Source organism: Hakea prostrata, chromosome 7, assembly GCF_041222555.1.
Source record: "Hakea prostrata isolate BN-2017 chromosome 7, UWA_Hpros_2, whole genome shotgun sequence".
NCBI lineage: Eukaryota > Viridiplantae > Streptophyta > Magnoliopsida > Proteales > Proteaceae > Hakea > Hakea prostrata.
In genome coordinates, this window is record NC_142606.1 from 41,971,005 (window position 1) to 41,985,993 (window position 14,989).

General features: G+C 39.3%; 1 pseudogene across 2 annotated transcripts; it reads right to left on the reverse strand.

The window, feature by feature from the left end:
• Nucleotides 1-8,712: 8,712 nt before the first annotated feature.
• LOC149011210 (metal tolerance protein A1 pseudogene) lies at nucleotides 8,713-12,435 on the reverse strand (annotated as a pseudogene). 2 transcript variants are annotated; one of them, XR_016174527.1, is made up of 2 exons: nucleotides 12,177-12,435; nucleotides 8,713-10,206 (listed from the first exon to the last, which is right to left on the reverse strand). The product of XR_016174527.1 is annotated as a metal tolerance protein A1 pseudogene, transcript variant X2 (transcript). The 2 variants fall into 2 exon arrangements; XR_016174526.1 differs by having other exon boundaries at nucleotides 8,713-10,210.
• Nucleotides 12,436-14,989: the final 2,554 nt, after the last annotated feature.

The following is a 14,989-nucleotide window of genomic DNA, read 5'->3' on the forward strand; positions in this document are numbered from 1 at the left end:
GAGCATTCATGTCGATTCTCTTCACAATAGAGAAACTCATCTTGATTCCAAATCAAGGAGACATCATGATTATGAACTAATCTACACAAAGTCATTCACAATCTGTCTCATCTCTGCTCGCCTCCAAGGCGCCAAAGGTGAATGCTCGTGTGAGTGAGCCATTCTCTTGCCTATTGACATATCTTGTTTTATGCTATAAGAACACAATCACACAGAAAGTGAATAAAATAAATGCTGGAATGAACTCATATTACTCAATAATAAGAAAGTCTCAATACAAAAATAAGTCACAATCTACGCAAGCCCAAGGATTTTACATGAGAAATAAAATCATCATTGGCTATAGGTTTGGTTAGAGGGTCAGCTACCATCTGACTAGTAGATATGTGCTTAAGTACAACTTTCTTCCTTGATGTAATGTCTCTAACAAAGTGATATCTCAACTGTATATGTTTGGTCTTCCCATGATACTTGGGGTCCACATAGCTAAGAGCTGCCGTACTATCACAGTAGACAAGGGAAACCTCTTTGGATGTCATCACAATCCCAGTATATCAAAGGAATCTCCTCAACCAAACAGCCTCTTGAACCGCAGCTGAGCATGCCACATACTCTACTTCCATGGTTGAGAGGGATATACAAGCCTGCTTCTTGCTACACCACGAAATGGCCCAGCCATTCAGCAAGAAAGCATATCCAGAGGTTGATTTGCGCTCGTCAATGTCTCCAGTTCAGTCGGCATCACTATAGCCAACTAACCGCAAATCCGATCCTTGGTAACACAGCATGTAGTTACTCATTCCTCTGAGACATCTAAATATCCTCTTGACTGCTTTGCAGTGCTCTATGCCTGGGTTTGATTGGTACCGACTAACCAAACCCACTGCATAACAAATATCCAGCCTAGTACACATCATAACGTACATAAGGCTACCCTCTGCACTGGAATATGGAACTCTTTCCATCTTGGTTTTCTCCTCTGGAGTCTTAAGACCCATATCAAGGCTCAAATGCAAACCCTTCTCCACTGGAGTATCAATTGGTTTGCAGTTGTGCATCTGGTATCTCGTCAAGACATTTTCAATATAGGTCTCTTGAGATAAACCTAGTAATCTCTTTTGCCTATATCTGACAATCTTGACACCAAGCACATAGCTTGCTTCACCCATGTCCTTTATATCAAATATGGAGGACAACCATTTCTTAATGGTTTCCAATAGCTCCTTGCTATTGCTAGCCATAAGTATGTCATCTACATAAAGTGTTAGAATGACATAATTTCCATCAGATCTCTTGGTGTAAACACAGTGGTCTTCCTTAAGCATGGAAAACCTATTTTCCATCATAGCTTGGTGGAAGCGCACATTCCACTGTCTAGATGCTTGCTTTAAGCCATATATGGACTTCTTAAGCTTGCACACTTTGCGCTCAAGTCCATTTGCTTCAAAGCCTTGAGGTTGATCCATATAGATGTCTTCCTCAAGTTCACCATTGAGAAAAGCAGTTTTTACATCCATCTGATAAAGCTCCAAGTCCAACTGAGCAACAATGGTAATATGAGGCGGATTGAGGCAAACCTAACCACAGGGGAAAAAGTTTCCTCATAATCAACGCCCTCTCGTTCGGTGTAGCCCTTAGCCAATAAACGAGCCTTGAATCTCTCAATAGATCCATCCGCCTTTCTCTTGATTTTGAGAACCCCTTGTTCCCAATTGCCTTTCGACCCAGTGGCAAGTCAACCAAGTCTCAGACATGATTAACTTTCATCGACTTGAACTCTTCCTCTATTGCTTTCAACCATTCCTTTGAGCTTGACCCCGCAAGAGCTTCCTGCACGCTCTTCGGTTCATGCTCATCGACTAAAGTCATCTCACAATCTATCTCTTCAGGAGTTACCATGTAGGCTTCATCCTCTATGTCGAAACGTCGACGAGGAACTAGCCCGCGCCCACTACGGCGCAAGTGCATGTTAGATTGCTCACCTTCTGAGGTAGCTATCACATCTGCACTCCCACTCCCACTCCCACTAGGATCTTCTAGATGAACCCCAGGTTCATTATTCAGAATCTGAATCCCTGAGGTGACAAGACCATTATCTTGTATCTCAAAGAATTCCGATGATTCTTTGTTAACTCCTGAAAGAGATGGAAAATCATTCTCCAAGAATATCTCACAAAGATACACTTTCTTCCTTTGGGACCAAGCTTTCCATATTGGTGAGAAGTAGAGTGAACATATGCTGCACATCCCCATGCGCGCAAGTAACTCAAATCTGGCTTCCTTCTGGTCCACAACTCATATGGTGTGGAAGGAACCGATTTGGTTGGAACTCTGTTGAGGATATAGGCCGCAATCAGCAAAGCATATCCCCAATAAGAGATGGGTAGATTTGCTTGCGCCATCATGGATCTCACCATGTCTAGCAAGGTTCTATTCATCCTCTCAGCAACCCCATTTTGCTGTGGAGTCCCTGGAATAGTAAGTTGTCTAGATATCCCCTTTTCATCACATAACCCTTTGAACATATCGGAGAGATACTCTCTACCTCTATCCGTTATAAGAGTTTTAATCCTTTTATCTAACTGATTCTCAACTAAGCTCATGAATTTCTTAAAACATTCCAAAGCTTCTAACTTACGAGAAATTAGATAAATGTGACCATACCGTGTATAGTCATCTATGAATGTGATGAAATAAGATTGTCCTTTTCTAGTATGCACATTCATGGGTCCACACACATCTGAATGGATAAGTTCTAAAGGAAGAGAGACTCTCAAAGCCTTTTTAAATGGTTTTCTAGTTGCTTTTCTTGCTAGACATGACTCACAGGTTGGCAAATCAAATAGTGAACATTTGCCTAAGAGACCTTCTCTTGCCAACCTGTTCATCCTATCTAAGCCAATATGTCCTAGTCTAGCATGCCACAAATTAGAATCAATACACACAGTATTTTGGCAAACAAAAGCAGTACTAGAATTAAATGAATAATCAATTGTATCCAATACAATGAAACCATTATTAAGAAAACCATAACCATAAACTGTATCACCTAGATACAAAACCAAAGAATTGTTTTCAAATACAACTCTAAAACCATGTCTTAAAAGATAAATAACAGAAACAAGATTTCGCCGAATGTCTGGAGCATACAGCACAGCATAGAGTAACAGCGTCTGGCCACCTCGCAAGACTAATTTGCATGTGCCTATGCCATGAACCTCCAAGCTTGAGCTGTTCCCCATCATTGTTCTTTTGCTTCCTCTTGGATTACGACGGTATTCCACGAAGCTCGAGCGTTCCCTTGTTATGTGTTCTGTCGCATCTGAATGAACAATCCTCAAAGGATTTAGTTTAGCAAGAATAGTAGAACTTGTTACATAACAAGATGAGGTATAACACACAGTACATACCTCTTGCTCAGTGCAATCACGAGCAAAATGACCGGGCTTTCGGCACTTGAAGCAAATCAAAGTTGATTTCTTCTTGCCAGCACTAGTCCCCTTTGAACACTTGGGGCCACTCTTGTTTTTGTTTCCACCCTGGTTACTTTGCTTGGACCGCTGAGGTTGAGATTTCTCTCTCTTGCGCTTGAAGCCTGCACCCTTACTAGTGCTAGCTTCAGCAGCAAATACATCAGCTTGAGGGGCATCAACCAACATCCGATCGTCATCAAGCTCAAGGTGCTTGGCAGCTTGATCAAAAGTCTTGACCTCATCAGCATGAGTCAAGAAGATCTTCATATGCTCCCAAGTCTTTGGCAATGACCTGATGACTGCGGAGACTTGCTCCTCATCAGTCTTCTGGCACCCACATGCGCTCAACTCACTAATCATGTTAGACATGATAGTTATATGCTGCCAAATGGTGTGACCCTAGTGCATCTTATAACCGTCAAAGGTGAGTCCGAGCTGGCGGCCTCTTGTGGTGGAAGTCCTTCCGTACTGGAACTTCACAGCCTCCCACAAAGACTTTGCAGTCCTATGCTTCTCATAACGAAGCATCAGGTCATCCCTCATGGAGTTCAGGATTGTAATCCTGGCTACCCGGTCTTTCCTCTTCCAAGCATTGTATGTGTCAAGGTCCCTGCGATGCTGTGCAGTGGTATCTTCCTCAGGTGGGTTCATTGTTTGGTTTATGGTCTCTAGCATATCCTGCTCTACCAGGAGATATTGCACCTTTTGGTGCCAAAGGTCATAATTCCTCTCATTCAGCTTATCTCTTTTAGTGAGGTCAGCAACTATGCTCTTTGTAGCAGTCATGTATTCTAGAGATATTACATACAAGAATGAGTTCAATAAATCTAGCATAAAACACAACTCATGCAATAACAAATCACACTAGCATAGTCAACCTATGGGATAAGCACTTAAACCAAAAGAGATGCTAACAAACATTCAATCAAATTCTTATGCAAACCCACATAGACTTGTACACTAGTTTCATTCTGTGCAAGAAACATGATTGATAGACCCATAAATAAAAAACAATTTTATTAAAATAAAACATGCAATCATGTTAATGTTATGAGGTGGTTCACACAGAACACTTGTCACATCCACCCAGCCGGTATCCTATCTGGCATACCCGGGATGTGATCCACAGCCCGAAGATCCAGATCGAGCGGTCATGCCTCCCACATACACGATAACATAATCATGAACAAAATAATCAATGTATACAGAAACAATAGATGGATCAAAAATAAGACAAGATAGATAATCAGAGTGCGAAAACATTTAAATATCAACTTCAAAGTGATAACATCTCAAAGAGAAGAAGTGATCAGAAGTCACTCCTTCACAAATAGTGGAAGCAGTAGAAAATCAAGTTTAGTTACAGACAGTATCATAAATAAATCCATAAAAACTAGAGAGAGAAGATCCCAATGATTACAGTCATCCAGGGAAATGGGGCCTACACATAGGTTTCTTCTATCCTAATGAAGACTTCCTCGTAGGTATGGATGAAGTGAACCCAACGTGGCCGCTCCCTCACAAGAGTGGGGCTAACCCTACAACGAACTATATTCTTCCTCGGCACCGCAATCCTGACTCTCATAGTAGCCATCACCTGCAGGGTAGTATGCGGGATCATAGCTCTGGTCATAGGACGCGCCATCAAGATCATCAGTACCTGCAGGAAAATCTAACAAATTGCACAAAAAGGAATGAGTTCAAAAGAACTCAGCAAGGCAAGTCGTTTCATAATACACAGTCCATTCGATACACTTCACATACGATGCAATATGATATGAGGCAAAATGAAATATGATTCTATATTAAGTATGCTGGTCTCTAAGGTAGACATGCTTTAAGCCGTAGCACCATACTCCTTTGGGTTGTCAATCACTCCCCCTCAATCATAAGATATCTTGGGTCTGCCCGGGGAAGTTCGATAAGGTCATCTCATAAACCATGGTTGGGGAATCAGTCACCGCTCTCTCACATCACCGTTTGGTATAAGTACAGGCGCATGTCATGGTAAAGCCTAGCCCAATGCAAGTCATCTACTCAGTCATATCATGTCAGATCCAGATACGTCCATTCCTCACCCCCGACGATCCTTTCCGATATCCTTCACACTAGAGTCAGCGCAATCCTGGATTACGGACTCATCAACCCTATTGGTCATCCACATATAGTAAACGGGAAGCTCTCACGTCCTCTCATGGATTGGTTACCGGTCTTGAGCGCCCGTGAGCCCAGGTCTATCCATATGCAACCCTACCAATAAATGGCCCCTTTCGGGTATCCGCAATATAGTTCAAGCCCTCTCACGGAGTGGATACCGGTCTTGAGTACTCTCGCTCATATTCTACCACGGGTCGTTCGGTCTCAATACCCTTCCGATTCGGGTCTGATACGACAAGGAAAATATCCTAACTATACACCTAGACAACCCTATATATGTCACCCAATGACCCGGGAAAGTGTCGATAGGCACCATCGGAGAACATCCCATACTATTCCCTCCGATGCCCAAGGACAGAAGTGTCAAAAGGACACCTCCCAATCCCAAGTCATACGTAATCAATCACAAGCTCAATCTCATCATATCATACTCAAATCAATAATTCATCATATAAACAATGTATATCATAACATGATTGATCATATTTAAATTCATAAAGCATAATTGAACATGATGTTCTAAATAATATGTGACATTGTATTACTGATAAGAAACATTTAACAGTCATGTATGGTAAAGGAAATACTCATATTAACATAATCATTAACTTCCCATAATGTAAGCATGTTGATGTAATTAACATACTTAAGTTAACGACTGTCCTTACCTTAATCAAGTTGTAATTAAATTCAAGGATCACCAAGAATGGTTCCAAAGTCAGTGTTGACACCCTAGATAACATACAAGCAACATCAGAGAAGAAAACATTCAAATCGGGGTTCAAATGGATCAATTCGGCTGAAAACAGGGCTTTAACAACTCTTGGTTGACTGTCTGTCGACTGTCAGTCGACCGACCAAGCAGTCGACCAAGACTTGTTAACTTCTGGGCAGCAAGGGAAATGTGATCAGAATCTACCCTCCCACTGCTCTGATTGTCATGAAATTTGGAGGGCATGTTTATAACAGTAAGAGGGTATTGCACACCAATTTTCATGAAGATCCAACGGTTCGATAAAAAATGCTCAATTCGAAATGTTAGGTTCTATATGGTAATCCTCAAGAATCAAAATGGAATTTATAGAAATTGTAAAGGATGGTAGGAATCAATCAAATAAAGGATAAGAGTTGAGTTAGAGTCTTAATTTCAATATAGTCTAAGCTTATCATGCAATTACATATCAGATTTGAATCAATTAAGCTAGATTGAATAGAATCAAAGTGATGAAGTGAAATTAATCTTAATTGAATCATAGCATGTCATGAGTGAAGATGTTTAAGGAATTGGAGAGGGGAAACTCATGGTTGAGTGTTTACAAGATTGCAGCACTTCAACCATGGTCTCAAGATTATCAATGATAGGGAAATGAATAAATTAGAAGAGGATAGAAAGAATCATACCTTGGATTGATGATTAACACATACACTAATGATTAGAGTCAAGATCTTCCCAAACTTCAAAGAATAGCCCAAGAGAGTGTCCAACCTCGAGCTCTGGAGTGCCAATGATTAGGTTAGGTCCTCATTCACGAGTTCCAAGAAGGTAGGGGCAAAATGGGAAGAGATTTCATGAATATTCGGATTTCATGACTCTTGGTCGACTGTCAGTCGACCAAGCACTCGACCAAGCTATGACAGCAACTTCAGGAGTGGATTTGGAAGGCTATACAGGGTCAAATCGAGTGGGGTTTTCTCCTACAAGTCAATCAAAAAGTCTAGTTTCAGAAAATACCTTCGGATTGATCATGGGATTCCGGGAAGGTCTTCAACTAATTCAATCTTTGTCGATGCGCAGATTCTTACTCAAAACTGACAATGTGCTCAAGTAAGGGGTATCATCGTCAATGTCCATAGGCTCCGCTTCTAGCATCGAATCATCAACTAAGAGGGCCCATAGGTCTCTTCTACCACCACTTCGGGTCTTCGGACCTGCAACAGTATAAAATCCGGGCCGGGTCAGGGTTAGGATAAGGCCATATTTTACAACACTTCTATCTCATTAGCTCCCACTAGGCCCCATTAGGCCCTCAATGCTCAAATATCACATAGACTGTGAGCCATTGATGTCCAGTAAATAAAAACACAATCAAAACTAGACAAAAAAACAACGTTTTTACTGATTTTTTTCATGAACGAAATTTTTTTCAAAAAATGGTAAAACATGTTTTTTTTTTCACCAAAATAAATCATCCAAAAACACACAAAAAAAATCCAACAATAAATTTTAAACAAAATTAATTACCATGGATAATCAATTCATGCAAAAGTTTACAAGGGAAATTCTCAAGGATCATCCCATTTGAATCCGAACCCAAAACATAAGGGTTTCCAAAAAGCCTTAACAATTCTCCCATGGGTTTCGTATTAAACCCTTGATCCTCCCATTGGATCCATACAATTAAATTAAACAATGGGGAGGAACAAAGAACCGTGGGAACCAATGGCTCTAATGCCAATGTTGGTAATACTCCAAAATAGTTCAATTCAATTAATTGATGGGGAAAGATTCCTTACCTGGATTCGCTTTCCCTTTGGCGAAGTATTCGCAGCGGAAGTAAATCTGGATCTACGTTCTCGTTCCACCACCAAATCTCTACCGGGATGATTCCACAATCACAAGGAAAGGGAAGTATTTCCACAACCCAAATGCCGTGTGGAAAGAAGATAAAAGAATGATCTAAGGCAAAGGAAGGAAACCTCCACTAAGTTTATCCTTCCTGCGTTTCTTGGAGAGAGGGAGAGAGAGATGGGAGCCGCCTCCTTTTCTTGGAAAACTTACGTAATGTTAACACACTCACTTATGCGGTGGTTACCAAAATATATAACCCTATTTTGTAACCGCTCTAATAGTGAGTTTCCAAATTTGCCCTTGGACATTAAATTTATTAATTATATTAATAAATTCCAACAAGTTGTTTATTAGATAATAAAAAACGGAGGATCTTGAGTACCATTCGAAATTTAGAAAAATTATGGGAGGTGGCCACTAAGCAGTTGGAAAAAGTCCAAGCCTGCTTGATGGAATTAGAAATGGAAGCAGATGAGTTTCAAGTGAATATGTACTCTTAAGATAGAACAAGTATTGAATTTGATTAATTTGACTCATAAGAATTTGGGATGATTAGAAATGATCAACTGGTTCTCCAAGAAAATTTTGGAGATTCACTTGACAATAGTCTAATTTTCTCTTCTCTAATGATTCATTCATGGTGTTTAGCATATACAACCCATAATCTCCTTTAGTATGGATATGAAATTGCTTGCAAATTAAGCTACCTGAGTGTAATGGAGTATGTAAAGTTAGTGATGTTTGTGTATTTTTTCAGAAATGCAGGGGAGGTTTGCGTATTTCTCAGAACGTCAGGGGAGTTTTGAGAAGTAAACATCATTCTTGGAATAATTACTCCTTTTCAATCTGTATAGTAACATTGTTGATTCTGTATACTCTCTCACAGTAGTCCTTAACCCTGAGGAGTATATCATTTGAGCTGGCCCCAGGCTCAGCAATTACATGGCAAATCAACCAATTTTTTCCAGTTGATATGGCCCAAAGATGGAGGTCATGGATATCATGAACTCCTTCTATAGATTTGAGACCTGTTTCAAGAGACTCAACATTGATTCCATCCGGTGTGCCCTCCATCAATATGATCACTACACTTTTCAGCATGCTTGCAGTAGTATACAGGACCAGCATACAGAAGACAATAGTACAGACCAGATCAACCACCAACCATTCAGGTTTGGCCCAAATGACAGCACCGCCAATCATCACGCCAACGGTCTGAATCAGGTCCCCCAAGACATGCAAATAAGCGCCTTGAAGATTTAGATTCATGTGGGATTTATATGTTTCAGCTTCTGTGAGGGCATTGTTCTCCAGATTATCATAACTACAGTTATGAATTTGGCCATGTTCAACATTATGTTGATGCTTCTCTGGTAGGCTTGAGATTAGATTAACCTTCTCCCCTTCAGTTGCTTTGATAGCATCCCTTTCATTGGTCTTGCTTCCACAGGCATAATGTGCATGATCGTGACCAAGCCACATGATCATTGTTAAGTTCACAATAAAACCAAATGTTGCAACCATGAACATGAGTTTCCCATTTACTGCTATATTTCTGTAAAGAATTCTCATAACCGCCTCATATATCAAGATCCCAGCAACCAGCCAAATAAGCTGTATAGATAAGAGTGCTCCCAAAACTTCAAGACGAAAAAATCCAAAAGATTGATGTGGCGTTGCCTCCCATGCTGAGGCCCATATTGCAAAAACAGAAATGGAGAATCCAGCAACATCAATCAGCAAATGTGCAGCATCACCAACAACTGCGAGGCTGTTGGCCTTGATTCCCCCTACAATCTCTACCAATAATAAAATTAGACAGAAGGCGATGAGACCGCAAAGTTTTCTTGCAGGCTTCATCTGATGCTCAGTTTGTAACTTGAGTGTGTCTGGTTGTGAGAATCTACAAGTGGATCCAAAAGCAAAGCTCTGTGGCTCAGTATGAACCATTGTTTCTTTCGACACTTCCTGCATTTTGATATGCTTTTCCGTCCCCAAGTCTTCCATCTATCTATTTTGAAATAGAGGTTGATGTGAGAAATGGAACAGAGGGACACATTCATCAACAAGTATATCTAGTGGAATTCTAATAAGGAGATACATGAAGCTCAAAGTAGAAATGGTTGAGCATCCAAGTGTCATCTGTAATAACAATGGATTGTCTTCCATTGACCAAAAATTTTAGATGCAGGCCATCGTTTTATGGAACCCATACCATAAAAGTCTCAGCAACTTGAAAGACCTCAAAAGGGAAACAAGAAAGATTTAATTAATTAAGAATTGCATGCAAGCTACTTACTATCATCCAGTTTATGCAATTCTGGGACCACGCATCCCTCGGCAAGTTGTTTAATGTTGTAATGCTTTGAAGCCTATAGACCAAACGAGCCATATGGAATTTGTATGCAAGAAAGTGGGATATCATTAATTCTTATTCTACCCTATACCTCCAAGATTTCTAGAAGGCTCAGGATTATGATGGAATACAATAAATCTTTGATGAAAAGTTTGAAAGCGAGTTCTAAGAACCAGTAAAAATGATGGTTTCTTAGAAATGCTGATAATACATGTTTGGAACTGAAATCGTTCTCAAATGCTAAATCTTGAACACATCCAAACCTGATCCTACTACATATTACTCTATGCAACACTGTAATTTCAGACACTAAACTCCTCTGGTTAGCACTTCTGCATTTGGCTCCACGGAAGACTTCTTCTATCACTGAAGGAACTTATCATCTCACTTCTTTAGGAGTGATTGATATCTAGTATTGCACAAGGGGATTTTACACACTGAAGCTGGGGGTCAAACTCAAAGAGATCTGGTCTTCCAATGAGATGCCGATGGGAGTGCTTCATTCCCTACCAAAGAGCCATGGCCCCCCCTCAAATTCAACCTTCTTTGCTTATTTTCTCTGATTTGTCTGAAGACATTCTTTTTTGTACCCATGCAAATTTTCCATTATCCTCCTACATATCTAGTTATGCTAAATGCGCTATTCAAATGGGGAATTTCTTATAATCTCTGGCGATGCTGTAAATTCCCTTCTTTGTTAATGTTAACTTTTCTTCTTCATCCAAAAGAAAAGGAAAATCTTGAAGATTTTCTCTTTCTGACAAATAAACACACAGACAGAGGAGAGACAGATATCAAGTTTAAGTAGACTACAAGAACTTACGCTACTTCACTTTCTAAATTCTTCAAAGTATTTCCCATTATTTAACCCAAATGTAACAATTTTGGAGTTTTAAGGGGTTTCTACTAGTACAAAAGTTTTTCTTATGTAAATGTGCAAGATAATTCCCTTTGAGGGAGACATAAAAATTGCACTACTGACTTTCCCAATTGGAACTAGATAAATAAGTACCACCAACAAAGTGAGGAAAATATTTTTTTGACCTACTGGTAAACCCTCAATCAAGACCCTACAAGAAGGTGTCTTGCAATCTACGTCTTCAGCAATGAATTTTTTTGGGTGAGCAATACACATCCAGTGAATGAAGTAAGCTATGAACTGCAAATAGCAGTTCTAGCAAAAATCGAGATAAAAATATTGACACCTGAAGATTGGATTCATACACACACATGCCTGACACAGAAGACTTGAAAAGTTTAGAGGGTTAGGGCCAAATTAGGCACCTCAGGCAATTGGATCTAGTTACATAGAAGTATATTTAAGCATGAAAACCCCCACAGGAATGATCAAACATGAATTTCCTTTAAATATTAGAAACAGACTAACCAGTTATACAACTTCAATCTCGGAAAAAAGAACTAGATAAATATCCTTTCTTTTCAATGCTTACATATAACTAGAGGAAAAAAGAGTAAAAAGGATTAGCAAAGAGAGTGAAGAAGACGAAAACCCAAACCACATTGTGATACATACGAATCATAGATGGAAATCCATATAAAACAAAAGTGAAATCTAAGAAATTTCTGGTTGTAGTCGTGCTAGGAAGACATAATTCGTTACCCGAGAAGCAACATAAATCGAGATCCCGCTCTATGCTGGAGAGTCGTATAGATCAGATTCTCAAACCGATCTTGAGTTTAATAAATGAGAATTTCATGATAAAAACCATTTGCCCGGAACTCCGAAATGGAAGAGATGATAAACAAACATGGAAAAAGAGATAGGGGATCTAGCTTTAGCTTTCACGTTCCTTTGACGTAAAACAACAGCTGCTATGAATAAGTTGAAGCAAACGGTTCACGGTCTTGAAACCGTCGTCTTTTTTCAGTTATTCCCTTTTTTTGCTTGCCATGTGTTTAACTTAAACGCCCTTTTTTTGCTTGCCATGTGTTTAACTTAAACGCAAAATCTTGTTTTTAAGGAAAGGAGAGAGAAGATTTTGATTTTTACAATTTAAGATTTTTCTTATAAAAGATGATTTTGTGTTTAGATCATGTGTCAAGCATCGAACTGTATGGATTGGAATTTTCTCCACGGTTACCAAAAAAAAAAAAAATTTTCTCCACGTGGGTAAGGATCCAAACTCAAAGTTCCAAGGGGAACACTTAGTTGGCAAATGCCCACTTCTCATGGTATGAGGTCATGTTCAATATCCTTGGGTTTAGAGCAAAGCATCATACACATAAACTAAATAATTATTCTCCATTTATTCCAAAAAAAAAAGAAAAACAAAAAGAGAAAAAGGAAACTAGAAGTGTTGAGGAATGGCACATCAATTCCTAATTAATAAAGAAAATTGCACTATCCCTTCAAAATAGAGACTTTAAAACACTGACACCTCACTTTATGTTTGAAAAACACATAGGTCCTATTCTGTTAGAATGGTTAGTTATATTATCACAAAGACTATTATACCCTTACAAGAAATCTTATTCTCATTTACCAAAAAAGAAAAAAAGAAGACATTTTTCTAATAAGACACAACCTCAATAGTATAAATGGTTGAATGATTTCATATGAGAGAACCTCAAATATATAGGTAGCATACATCCCATGCTGGTAGGTAACTATTGTTGGTGCTAAATTTGCTGGAGATCTTGGACAGCAACTTAAGCACCAAACCAACTTAGATCTGACTCAATCTAACTTGCTTGATCCACAATCAGTCTCTCGTTCTTGAAAAATAGAACATCAGTGACAAACGGAGCCGATCATCTTGATTGGCGTCACGACTCCGACGGTCTTGTCAGAATGGTGAAGGCGATGCTTCAGAGCTCAAAAAAGCTTCTGAGGTGTTCTAATTGAGTGAAATCAGAAAACATCAATGTTCAGGTTTATCTGAGAGACTTACCCTTGACGAGTTCATTGTTCATTTTATATATAGATTTCCCGTCTGTTCTGCTTTTAACTGAGACCGTCGGATCATAGCATAGGATTGGATGGCCATGATTAAGCCTTCTTCATAATTCTTGGGTGGACCCATAGATTGCTGTACTTGATTAGTTAAAACCAATCGAATCATCACAAAACCGAAGCGAACCGGCCTGAACCGAGATTGGGATATTTTAGTCACAACACGAGCCCCCAAGCTGCTTGATCAGGTCGAATTGGTATGAGACTCTTACCTGATCAAGAGGTTTGAATCTTTCTCCCAAGTAATTCCAGAATATTGTGTTCATCATGATCTTGAATATTTCATTAGAATCGTTCAACTAGAATAAAAATTTTCTCCATATTTTTCTCTTTAAATGTCGACTCTTGATATCCCATGTTAATTTTTTCAATATTTCTTCCACATGGCAGAACTTCACTTGATCAATGCCTTGTAACCTTTTCCAAGAAATTACGATTTTCAAAATTGCAGCCTCAGGTTTCCAAGTCATCATTAACTCGAGCGTTGATCCATGGTCCATCTCTTATATAAAACTGTAATTTTCTCGAAAATCAAACCATCCCCTGTAATCATAAGGTTACTGTGCTCAACCCTCAAATCATCCTGCAGATCAGCCAAAATCTTCATCTGTCAGACCTTTTTATTCTTTCTTAAATATAACTTTTTGTCTTCCTTGACGTTATCCTCCCTTGCGCCGTTTGATCATAAATTCTGCCTTTTCCTATTGTACGGTTATCACATCTCTCCCAACTCCTTTTATATTATCTTCGTGTTCAACTGTAATGCTTCTAAATCCACCGATTGACTCCACGCGTCGATTACGAATAGTTACAACCATCGATCTTGAAACATCGTTTATTTCCCTCCACTTTTCAAGAAACCTCCTTCGCCTTACTTCGTCCTTTATATTTATTTATTTTCTGCGATTTGACTCTCGCTCGTACTCTGTCTGCATCCTTCAAAAATAGGTAATATTCATCCACCATTTTTGTTTGCTCTTCTTGCTCCTACTTTCACTCTGCAAATCTTCACTTCCTACTTTTTCTTCTTTACCATGGATCCTTCAATCAATTCTTCGGCACCCAAACCTTCTGACCAACCCACTATTCTTTCAAGTGCTAATCAAACAAAGAAAACCCTAGGTATTTTCTCCTCCGATCAAGTTTCCTTAGACTGGAAACCCATTCCTTATACTCATGATGAAGTTATTGTTCCTTACACACCTGTAGATACGTCTAAGGAGAAAAAAGATCCATGATATGCCGGTCCGGAGTGGTATCAAACTAAGGTGAAAAAATTTCACCTGCTGTCTTACTTGGAAGATTATCATTTTCCCTCTGATGCTAAGGTATGGGTTCCTGGACCTTCTGATTGTCCATACACTGTTGAACTTGGGGTTATTACCGTTTATCTTGACCATCTTGAGTCTGGTTTTAGAGTTTCTTTGGTCTTGATAGTTCAGTCCCTGCTTGACTACTAC